We start from the raw sequence: 13,024 nt of genomic DNA, 5'->3' as shown, positions 1-13,024 counted from the left end.
CCAGAGCTGCTCTCATCAGAGGATTTTCCTATTCATGAACCCCTGTGTAAAGAGAGCTGGGTAATTAAGATCATCCATAAGGCTGTAGGATGTTCAAGCTAAGATAAGGAAGGTAACTTGTTTTTTGAGGTCACAAATTGATGTCCTGCTGTGGTTAGGAAAGCATGATCCAGTGCACGTGTTCAGAGCAAGATTTAATAGTTGTGCTGCTGCTCTCTGAGTGCATGTAACAGGAAGAATGAGGTTTTCTGATAAATTACATATTCATTTTGCTCACTGTTGATGCCTCTAATCAAGACTAATGTGCATAAAAACTACAGTGAATCAATGCAGTGCTTGTCTCTAACCCTCTCCTGAATACTGGGAAAGAACAAGACTTTGGGAGATAAACTGCTATGCCTTTCCCTGCCCTCATACTCCTTAGAATTCACCAGTGAAAATACAGGGATTTTTTCTGAAGGGAAAGGAATACAGTGGGTGTGAGGCACATGCACAGCCTCACAGTCCCTCACTGCTTGTGTGACTCATTCTGAGCCTTGGAAAACCCCCTCACCTAAAGCATGACCTGCTGTGGGAAAGCAGAGGGGTTTTTTGTCCCTGCAAGTTCCCAAATGGTACTTATGGAAGAGGATAAAAAATGTGTTTTCAACACATCACCCAATCAATAATCAGCTCTGTACTCCCTCCTGGCTTGAGTTACAGGGGAAGGAGGCATTCAGCAAGGCTCTCCTTGCTCTCCACAAATCTCACAGCAACATGCCATGGAATTGTTCAGGAGAGAGGCCCAGAGCTGGTTCAGGAAGGCATGAGAAGCAGTTTGTTGTAGATTGAGCCCTCTGCCTTTGGAGAGAATCTGGCCTTTTCTTTGCTCATCTGAGGGAGAAGCTGTTGGACAGGGAAACTTCACTGCCTCCATCTCTTGGGGAGGTGCAGATCCTACTTGGAGAGGAAGAAACAATCTTCCTTTTCTTGGTGTGCTGGTCCTGAGATCCAGGAGACAGAGCCTCCCTCCTCCAGGGCAGCATCTGTTCCTGTTTTGTGTTCTCAGTCCCTTCTCTTTGCAGTGTGAAAGTCTCTAGGAGGTTTGTGTCCCATGGCCTGTCCCATGTCTTGGCCAGTTTAAGAGTTTTGTGAAACTGGGAAGAGTATTGCTAGGCTAATCCCCTGGAAAATCTCTCTAGGTGTATCTGAGGAATTTGTTTGGGGTTTTAGATTTGCACAAATGCTCCTGAACTTGTTTTTGAATCAAAATAAAAAATAATGGCTTCTTAAATTTGATTTTGATGTACTGCTCTAATTTTCAGTCTAATAATTTTCTGTCCCCAAAACCACTTATTTACAGTTTCAGTGGAGGCTCGCCAGAGGTTTCTTTGATCTTGTACTTTAGAAAAGGTCATTTAATTTTTGCTGTGTACAATTCTCCACCTGGGAAAAGCACTGTTCCAAGTTCCATTGTGAGAGCTGTAAACTTGGTGTAGTTTGATATGGAAATATTTAAATCTCTGCACAGTGAGGCAGAGAGAAAACCACTGTTCTAAAACTCTTGCATGAGTGTCCAGTTTGAGCCTTAGATGCCTGCTTTGGGATCAGCTGGCATGAATGAGCTGCTTTGGTGAGATCTCTCAAAGCTCAGTTCAATCATTTCCCTGCCCTGGGCTGTAATCAGGGTTGAGTCTTATTCTGCAGCAAAACCCCACCTTGAATGCCAGGAAAACTTCAAGGTGTTTCTCAAAAATAATGAAATTGTATCTGATTGTCTTGTAAACAAGATGTTTCCTGATTTGCAAAACTTACCAGGATGCTGATAAATGGCTTGTCACCCCTTGTTTTTCATGTGTTCACTGCTTGGTAAATGAATCCAATGTTTAATCCACAGGGAAGTCAGGTTTTCATGGGGCCTGAGGTTCTCTAAAGAAAGACACTCTTGTGTAAGATTGTCTGAATAAGCTGTGTGTTCCAGTCAGAAAATGTGCAGCACCTGAGAAAGAACAAATGTTTGCTGCTCAGTGAAACAGAGAAATTTATATTTTAAGAAAAATAAATTCTAAACATTTTTCTTTATGTCTAAATCCAGTAATGGTTTAACAACCAAGCCTGTTCTCATGCCTAGAGAAATACCTTTGTAAATTCTTAGGGCTAGATGCATTGCAAGGCATAAGTGAGAAAACAAGAATGACTCTGTGAAAGACTTTTTTCAGTAATGAAGGTTTTAAGTGAAAGTTTAAGATTTTGCCATAGAATTTTCCATGAATTGTAATGGAAGATGCATGGTTAAGCCACCCATACTGCAACTCTTATTTTCATGTGGAGTTCTACCACTGCTTTTTTCCCCTTCACTGAGGTCTCTTTTCTTTTTTTTCCTTTTTCTGGTCCAGACAAATACCACAGTCATGAGTATGTTAGAAAGTTTCTAAAATAATGGAATGTCCATAGTTTTTCACTCTTTTTTCTGTCCCCTGTGCTTTACCTGATCTTATAAATAGATAACCAATAGCCAAAAGAGGTTTTTATTTTCAGAGGGGACTCCAGGCAAAAGCTGTCCAGGAGATGCCAAAAAGTTTAAATATTTTATTTGTCAGTATCTCATTTATTTGTATTCCCGAGCATCTCTCAGTTCTGGAAAGAGGGAGAAACATCAAAGTACTGTGGAACAGTAATTTTTAATGTCATTCATGCCCTAACCTCAAATGGGAGAACTTTCCATCTAGACAAATATCCTGTCCACTTGGACCTATCCCAGTATGAGGTGCTCTACATTTCTGTGAGAAGCTTTAACATTTTGGGGTTTGTTCTGAAGAAACAATTTAGCATTTTTAACTTCCTAAGCTATTTCAGGACCAAGAAACAGCTTCAAACTGTCCAAGCCTTTTCTAATATTAGATTTTATAGGTAGGTGGATCAGTACCTTTTTGTTTCTGAAAGCAACAGCTTCTAAAGTGCATTTCTTAAGTAGTTTTCCAAACATTAAACTTACAATAGCCAAATCTGTTCAGCTATAAGCAAACAGTACCTAGCTGCACTACATATAATTTTCCTGAATATGGTATATGGTATATAGAACCAAGATTTTATCTGAAGAGTTGTGCTTTGGAAGGAGATCAAAAAGATTTTCTCTTCTGATTGCAATTTTGTTTTGCTTCAATGTTTTTGTCAGGAGGATCTGGATTATCACAGCCGAATAGAAAAAAAACATCTTTTCCCAATGATTTGAAAGCAAAATGTAAGACAAACTGATGTTGTATGAAAAATTACTCCACAAATATTAAAAAGGAAGAAGAAAGGAATACCCTCCAACCAAACAATCAAAGAAACCCATTTTCTTGTTGGGTTTTGTTCTTTCCCTTGGCGATGACATTCAGTGGTTGATTAATGTTGCGTCAGGCCACGTTTTGTTTAGCTCCATAAAATCTTTCTGCAAACTCTCCCCATGCCTTTGTGCTTGGTGACAAGAGCCTGGATTTTCCTGGTGCTGATTGGTGCCGTGGGGCTGTTCTCAGTGTGCTGAGTGATGCTCTGATTGTCCATTCTCATCAGGCAGCAATAGAAGCAAGTGCTTTCTGTGGAGTGTTTCTTGTGCCAGAGGACGTGCATCACTCTTCCAGCAGCTTGGCTTCTCTCCTTCATTGAGAGTCATTTGGATCTGTCCCCTGAGCACGAGCACTCTGTGCAACTGGAGATGCCTCATTCCCTTCTAATCTCTCTCCCTGTTTATACCCCTTTGTACAAGACATGGTTCATTTTCAGAATTTTATTGATCAGTCTCCAGAAATTACATTTGACAGTTTCTTGATTTGATGGATTTTGAATGTTCTAGATTTTTCTACTTCATTTTATTGTGTTATAAAATCACTCAAATTTGCTTCAGAGAGTGGTGCTGATTCATTTCATTATTAAATAGAAATCCATTCTGGTTTGCTATTTATTTTTTTGTTAATGCATAATTTTCTGCTTATTTTCTCTGTATTTCAATCTCTTTTGCAGTACCTGTGATAAATAGTGATTCAAAACTTGAAAAAAAAAATTTAAATGTTTGCTACAACAGAATTATAGAACAGAAAAACCTTCACAGAATGACAGAACAGGTCAGGTTGGAAGGCACTTCTGGAGATGATCCAGAACTTTCTGTTCAACGTAAGGTCAGCCACAGGATGTGGCTCAGGGATGTCTCCAGTAGAGTTTAGTGTCTTCAAGGAAAGAGACTCACCAGCCTCTCTGGGCAACCAGTGAATGATTTGTCTTACAGTAAAAACCTCTATTTAAATGGAATTTTCTGTGTGAGAGAGTCAGACCAGTCTCCTTTATTATCTCCCATATTGGCAATCTCCTGAAAAATCCTTTTCTTCCAGGCTGAACAGTTCCAGTTATCTCATCCTTTTTGTATGACAAGTGCTCCAATTTTTCACGGAGTTTGATGAACTCAGAATGTCTCTCTTGTGCCAATAAACCAGAACTGGGTGCAGCACTGCAGATGTGGCCTCAGTGGAGGGGAAGGATCACTTCTCTTCACTATTTTGTTTGTGTAACCCAGGGTATTGTTGGCTTTTTTTGCTGCAAGGTCACATTCCTGTCTCATGTTCAGCTTGGTGTTTTGATTTTCCTCACCTGTTGCAGTCATCAGGATCCTCTTGTTGATCCATGCAGGATCCATCCTTGATGGTTCTCTGCCAGGACAGACCAAGGCTTGGAGGAGTTACTCCCAGCTCTCCCCTCTCTCCAGGACTGCCTGCCATGGCATTCCCTCAGGCAGATCCTGGAGGAAAATCACGTGCTCACCTGAAGTCCTGCTTTTTGCCTTGTTTCCTTCTCACAGGACCTTGAACTCCATCACCTGTGGGCACTGCAGCAAGGTTGACCCTGACCCTCACACCCCGGAGCAGCTCTTCCTTGGTGGTGAGTGTGGGGTGCAGAAGACCACCTTCCCTTGTTCATTCCTGGATATTCAGGAGAGGAGGCTGACCTGCACTTGTCCATGTTGACAATTTTCTTCAATTTTTTGGACATCTCTGCATTTACTCTCCCAACCCTATACCTCAGCTGATTAGAGCTAGCTGTGGTAAGAACTGTTCTGGCCTGCTGCCCAAAAATAATATTCCATCATTTCCTGACAGGGAAAAAAGTCCTGTAGACTTGTGGCCATTTGTCCTCACATCTATTTGCAGCTCCTTATTTCCCTTGAGAAGCATCCAAGACCATTTGGAAGTTGAATTTTCCGATGTCCTCGCTGATTCCCAACCCTCTCCCCCTCTGTTTCTTGGAAGGACCAGCTTATGAGGACAACTCTCCCACGTTGTTCAATTCCATTATTCACTACTCTGTGTCCATTTTATTTCTACTCATCACCCAGTATTCTCTAGCTCCTCCTTTTCCTGAACCTACTTGTTCTGCCCCCTGTAACACTTACAGATGCATAAACATGTAAAAAGTGGGCACTTTGTCATGTTACAGATTTTATTTAACAGCAGAGTCAGCTATCAGATTATCATTAGGTAATGTGCTGACATTCACATCCCTGAGGGAGATGATTGTGAGCTGCTGGAGGAAAAACGACCAAGATTAGTCTGCCAAATATATGGTAGGTATTAATCATCATCAGACACAGCATTTATTTATTTTTTTTTTCTCAGAAAAGCACTAAACTACAAAGCTTGTCCTTTTGTCCACAGAACTACTATGGTATGCAGTCAGCTGGGGTTTTTTGACAGAATTAACTCTGACAGCATATTGATCTAATAATTTTTGTTGCTTTCTAGCACTCCAATGTTTTCTTTTCTCCTCAGAATTCCCCTTCAACACATAAAGACATGGATTTTGATAAACTTGGGCTGAATGCCTATGCAACTTGCATTATCTCCATTAAGAGATTTCAAATGAAGTTTTTGTCCTCTTTCCCATTATTGAAAAGACCAAAACCTTCTAGGCCTTTTCAATATGTGGGTACCTTCTCATGCTTGGAAATGAGCTTACTTGGCATTGAATTCCATTGAGCTTGGAATTGAGCTTACCTGGCATTACATCCTTGCATTCCATGTTCACTGCAGCATACAGAGAATTAAAGCAAATATTCCTGTGTGATGTTCTTGAACTTAAACCAGGACTTGATGTCTTGAGCCTAGTGAGATTCAGATCCCAAAATGATGGATATTAGCAAACTGGGGTTCTACAAGACTGACTTTAAACTCTTTGTAGAACAGTCTCTCTGCAACCCCCTTAGAGATATTAGTGTATTATTCTGAAATTTAAATAAATACATCAAGAAGAAAAAAGATGGAATAGAGAATTAAGACGGTTTTTACATCATCTAACTCAAATTTTTCACAGGGTAGATTGAACCAGCAATGAATGCAGCAGGTGACTCCATTTTCTGCTTCTCATTCTACCCATTTTGCCCTCACTCCAGAAATCAGTCTTTTTCTTTAGAATGAATACATCAAGTGTTGCACATGGTGTCAAGGGGGGAGCTCTCATCATGCTGATCCTGGTCTCAGGGCACGATGCAGGTCACAGTGCAGCTGGTGGCACCAACAGAACACAAAGGAAAAAAGTGTTTTCTTGTTATCTACCAGCCTTAAATTTGTGATGTGTTCAAGTAAATATTTGTGTAGCTAACAGATCATTTAAGGCTCTGCTATGGGCACCTCTTAAAACTGAGAAGTCAGTGATGTTAACAATTTGCCACTAGGATTTTGCCAGGAGTCACTGAATAGCACAATTAAATTTGAAGTGTTGCTTCAAGGCTCATTTCCTTTCAGGAGAAGATCAGTTGTCAAATAGAACAAGAGCTGTTCTAGAGAAACAGGACAATCAATTAGTGACTAGCTGAGCACTTTTAGCCAAATGCTTTTATCCATTAATATATTTTTCCCAGCACAGTTGAAGAACGCTGCTTTATCAGAATAGTTAACGATGTTAAACTTCAGAGTCCAGATAAATTTCTAGATTCATTGAAGGGAATATAAAACTAGCAATTTTGGGAGTTTTGCTCAAGAAAGAGAGTCAGTTTCTCCAGTAAATGACTCTTTGTGGATAACATCTTTTTCTGTGCAAAAACTGCAGAACCATTAGCATAATAGCACTGAAGCTCTCTCAGATCTCACGTGGTGCTGCTGACAGCACTGCCATGACTGATACAGCACAGGACTATGTTAAATGCATTAGTCTTTCCATTTAGATTTGCAAGAACTTACAGCTGAAAAGAGGAAGGGAGAGGATGCCCGGTTAAAATTATTTTTCCTTCCTCACACGAAATGCAGTAGGTGAATCCAATGCTGAAATGGATGAAAGTATTAGTGTGTTCCAGTCATGAGCATGAGGTATCACTAAGCACTACCTTCCAAAAAAAATCTTGTGTAGGAGACCTCTTGAGAATGAATTAGGGAGTGTGTGATAACATTGAAATAACAGGATTGGTGTAGCAGTAGCTGGGAGCAGAGGTTGGTTTGTTCTCCTGCCAAATGGATACGTACTGATTTCACTGGGATTACTCACTGCATGGGGACCAAATCCTGCTTTTGCTGAAACCAGTGACAGAACTCCCATTGACCTCAACAGAACCCAGAATTAATGCTCTATTTCTCTGTGAATTATGTTTTCACATCATTTACAGGAGGGAGTTTTTTCTTCTTGGTCAGCGTGGTAGGAGCTTGTCAGAACGTCACGGAGATCTATGAAGTAGCTGCAGACTAATGTCACTGGGAATGAGAGGAGATTCTGACCCTGTTTGTTGGAGAGGAAACTGGAAGTGATGAGCCCAGAGTGCAAGGAGAGCACTAGAACTGGAAAATTTGGAAGCTGCATGGCAGGATCCTAGCAGCCACTGGAGCTTTGGGCTTGCTGCAGTTAATACGTGACACAGAAAGGGAGGGAATTTCTTATCCCTCACACTTTCCCTTTACAATCAAAGCTAGAATGTAATATTTCTAAAGTTTAGACTTTAGGAATTGCAGCAAATAAGTTCAGCTAGTGGCTTTCCTCAGTGAATGGAATGGTATACACCAGCTGAGCTTTTCCTGCTCTCTCAGTTCCCTGGAAAATTCTGAGCCTCGTAATAAGTTCAGAGGTGAAATTGATGGCAGGTCACACAGCTACTGGCTGAGGAGTGCTGATGTGCACTCTGAGAATGGTTAATGGTTCATTTTATTGCACAGCCAAAATAAGACAGAGCTGCAGTGCAGACTCTTTTCCACTTGTACTCTGGGGATTCTGAAACATTTCACTTTTTCCTGGTGGCTATATGGAGCAAAACAAAACATCAGCCAGTAGTTTACATTTTTGCTGCCTGCTTTATTTAGCACCATCCCTGAAGTGACTCTGGGCATTTATAAATAGAGAACTCTCACAACACTGAGCCCATGTGAAAGATGGTGTCGGCTTTCCTCTGTGGAGATTAAAACCAGGATTTTTGTGCCAAGCCCAACTTCGTGGCTAAGTTCAGCCAGGGAGCCTGTTTTCTGTCCCATCATGGGCTGTGCTGTGGATTAATGGTGTGACCTGTTCTGTCAGTCTGTCATTGCAAGGGAATTCACTGGTCTGTGATGTGACAGGTACCTAAAAATGAGCCTTGAATCTAGATCCGTGCAGGACAGACCTTCCTAAGAGAAGGATGCATTGCCAAAAGGACAGACAGTGCCATTTATCAGTCTTGTGTTAGTAAAATTGCTTCTAGGTTAGAATGGAAATATTTAATATCCCTAAAAAGTTAGGGGATTAATCTTACCATGAGACATCATTTATTAGAAACGTTTCTTTCTGAAGCTTTATAATTCTTTCTGCTCTTTTCTACATTCAGTTGTCTTTGTGTCAGTAAAAGACTGAATTACACATCAATGTAAGGAAAACATTTAGGTTCTTTTTAGATGGTTTGTGTTTAACAGCTAAAATCGAAGAGGAGAGACAGCCTAGTGGAAGCTTTGCTTAGGTTGCTCTTCAGCAAAGCCCACAGTTCAGAACTTCCCCAAAGAGAGAACCAACAGCCCCACAAACAATATAAACCAGCCTGATGACATGGAGAAATACCTGATGGCAAGGGCTCTGAGGAAAGCATGCTTTGAAATCCTGTTTTGTGCATGGATGTGGATGCTCAAAACAGGAATCCTTCTTTGAGAAGGGGTCAGGACAGAATACAAATAAATCAGTAAACCAGAAATGCTCGTGGGACCAAATATTTCAGTCTTTCAGGCAGTTGAAGTCCAGACATTCAGGGGAAGTAAGTTAAATAACTGGTGGTGCATTTGAATGAGAACATTCATCTTGTTTGTCAAAGCCCCACAGATATTCTTCAAACTGACAGAAGCATCTGACCACATTTCCCCCTTTCCCTACCCTGAGTGAACTCGTGAACTACTTGGGCGCTGCCTGGGTTCCGGGCATTTCAATGGTTTTGGCTGTATTCTAACATTCAGCCTGGAGGAATTCCTGTTAATTTTCTTTATGCTTTTTATTAAGCTTTTGTTTTGTTCCTTCAGGCCTTTTCTGCGTGTTGAATGGGAAAGCATTTTATCTGATGCAATTTACATTTCCGTAATGGCGAGCAATGGGTTCTTTCTCTGAGAACATACCATGCAAGGATCCAGAGCCCAAAAATTCTTGAGCTTTGTTTTGTTTGGGTGGTAGGTGAGATACTCATGGACCTAGATTTCAGTTCTGCAAGTAGCTTTGGTACACCGTTTGACACACCATTTTTTTAAACACAACATTCATAGGATGAGGGGATACAAAAGCTTGATGCTCTGCATCTGAATTGATGAGCAGCTGTAAGCCCCAAACAGTTTTGGGGCTGGTTCTGTTAAATTTCTGAATGTTCTGGAGAAGGACTGATGAGGAGGAGTGCTTGCTGCTTCCTCAGCAGCAGGTGATCAAGTGAGCAAATATCTGGGGGGTGCTGGGTGTTATTGTTGTGGGAGCCTGCAGGCAGCAAATCCAGAAGTCTGGGCTTCAAGGATTTTCTCTTACCATGTATTATAACATCAGGGGAGCCACAGGGAAGAGCCTGGAAGAGATCAAGGGGTTGTTGTGTTTTTTTTTTTTTTTTTTGTAGAAATAGCCAGCCATCCTCCTGCCCCAAGAATTGTGCAACCTGCACTGTCAAAAGCACTGTTCTTCTGGCTGATTTTCTGGGTAAGCATCATGATGCAAATATCAAGATGGGATCATGCCCCACTCACCGATTTCATAGCTCTTGGATTAGTCTGGCAGGTGCTTATGCTACCTAAATTCATCCTGCCAGATGTCTGTATCACGTGGTGAGGCAATCCTGCTAAGCCTCGTGCCTTGGTGCTAGCACTGACCAATCCACTAAAATTGCACATCAAAGCCTTTTAGTGTCACTTAAACCTTAGTTACCATTTTGCCTGATGAAGCTTTTAAATATGCCCTGCTTCCTAAATTTTATTTTGGACGTGTCAGAGAGCCTCACAAAAAATTTGTATTACAGTTTTTTAACTTGGCTCAGAGCCTACGACCATTTTTTTCCCTGTATTTAAAAAGTCTGAAGACATAGAGAGATTTACAAGTTTGGGTTTGCTTGGCCATTGCTCCTTTTCTGCCTCTGTTTTCATCTCCCACAATGTAAGGCATAAACCAACATAATCATCCTTGGACTGTAAGGAAGATGATCTCAAAGACAGTCAAAAATCTGTTTTGATGCTGTTTAAATGAGAGAAAGATATAATTTTACATATAAAATAATCAAATTATTTTATTTGCCTGAAGCTTTGAGATCAAATTGGGAGAAAAAAATTTACTGCAAACAAAATGAAACAGAAATATATTTTAGCTGATTAAAACTTTGTTTTCTTCCTGCTTCACCTCAGGTCATTAGACAGATTATATGTCTGTTCTTCCCATAAAATAACTTGACAATTAATTTTGGGAACCTTTCCTCTAGGAGAGGTGAGACTGTGTCCCAGGGTGTGAGATGAGGCAGAGCTCTGAGGGGATGGGAACGAGCAGTTCAGCTCAATACATTATGCACCAAATTTATAAAGCTGACTTTGACTTGGGCAGGACAACAGGAGCCTTGTCCAAGCAGCTGTCACCAGGCCTGGCCCTGCTTATGAGACTGGGTTTGCTTTTAGAGCTCCACTGGAGAAGGATTTAGCAGCAGGAAGTTTCCATTTGCTGGGCTGCTGGTGTAATGGATGGTATGGTTCTCTCTTTACTATTTCAGGCTTTTCCTGGCTCTCACAGCAGCACCTTGTAATAGCACAGCATCATTTATTTAGGTCCATGTGAGGAGGAGCTCAGGCTGGTTGTTTATTTATGCTTGGAAGTGGGTTATTTTCTTTCTGCACAGCTTTCCCCACCATAGGAGTGAAGGAACTGACATATTTCCAAACAAGTCCAATTAAATGTTGTGAAAAGTAAGAGGAAGTCTGATTTCACAGTCAGAATACCCTAAATGATAACTTGATCTAGAATTCAAGATACAATGTGGTTTTCAGTGTCTGAATACATCTATTCTGCATAATGGTATAAAGTGTGATTAAATACAGGACACTGCTAAGGACTTTGTCAAACCCACGTTATAGTTTGGCAAAATATACCTTGTGACCTATTATGAACATTTTTTGCCATTTGAAACTATTCTTTCAACTCTTAAAATCAACACAGTACTTTGTTTGAAATATTTAAATGCAGGTTTCCAGCAACTGCAAATTTCTTTTGGTCCCATCTAGTTAGAAAAGTTAGAATCCAGTTAGAAAAGAGCCTTGTACCTCAAAATTAATTTCCAGGTTTGCCACTACTAACAGACCTCAGCATGGTTAGGAATGCCATTAATTTCTGAACCCTTTGATGAATACAGGGAGAACAAAGATCATTAGGTAACATGTTCCACAGCAGGACACATTGCACTGAAAAAGTCCAGCCATCAAGAAAAGATTAATATAAGAACCAACAAAAAGGGGGCTCGAGCTATTTAATATTTCATTTTGTACTTAAGAGCCATATTATTTTATTTTTTGTGTGTTTTTTTTCTGGATTTCTAAACATCTATCCCAAACATCTCTCTATGCTCCTTGAATGTGGTAAATCAATCCTAGAACATTAGCTACAGTATTACAAATAAAATATTAAGTCCTGTATTATATAAAAATTATTTTGTCTAACATGCTTTTGTAAGGTAGGAGTTTATGGTTGTCAGTAATTATGAGTCCACAGAGCTCCATGGCTGTCTGAAATCAAGGTGTTCAACCCCCTTTTCTTAGAGACTTGATCCTGAGAAAGAAGCTCTCCAGCATGTTGGTGCTGTTTTGTATAAAAATTATGATTTGTTAGAAGGAAGAACATCTTAACATTTTGTGCAGAAAGCAGCTGAGCTCCACCTGAATCTGTTGACAGGACCAATTCACAGGACCAGTGTCCTCCAGGGCATGATAGAAGCTGGTGTGGACATTTGGTGCACATCTGCAACCACGTTCAGTTTCCTCCTAAGGAATTCAGTCCATGTGTGGTGAAATAGCTCAGTGGAATTCCAGCTAATACCCAGCAAGTGGCCATGGCTGGGGAATTTAACTCAAAACTGCAGCACAGCTCTGAACCAGAACAAAGGGAGGGTTCATACCTTCTCTCCTCTACTGAGCTTTGCATTGGTACCTTGGTAAGGAAGTTCTGTCTTCAGGACTAAAAACAAGAATTGTTTTTGCAGGCAATATTGCATAGGTAATTTGAAAACCAGCATTTGTTTTCATGGATTCATAGGCTAGATAGGGGAATCCTAACTCTGGACACATCAGGTTTTCCCAGCTAAATCCTAGGACCAAAAAACATTAAAAAAGGAAAACTTTTGCAATTAATCTCAAATGTGCCCTCATCTGTAAATGCAATCATGAGATCTACCTAAATGTGAAAAACTTACATGTCTTCAAATTAGTTTATTTTTATGAATGCAAATGATCATACAGGCAAAGAATTTTTTTAATTGGCATAACTGATACCACTTTTTGTTTAACTTTGTGCAATTTACTTCATTCCCTATTGCAACAAGCATAGATTTTTTTTTTTTTTTTCTCCTGAAATATTTACAACT

The sequence above is a fragment of the Haemorhous mexicanus genome, chromosome 5, assembly GCF_027477595.1.
Source record: "Haemorhous mexicanus isolate bHaeMex1 chromosome 5, bHaeMex1.pri, whole genome shotgun sequence".
NCBI lineage: Eukaryota > Metazoa > Chordata > Aves > Passeriformes > Fringillidae > Haemorhous > Haemorhous mexicanus.
The sequence above is the reverse complement of the archived record's forward strand: the minus strand, read 5'-3'. Positions refer to the sequence as shown.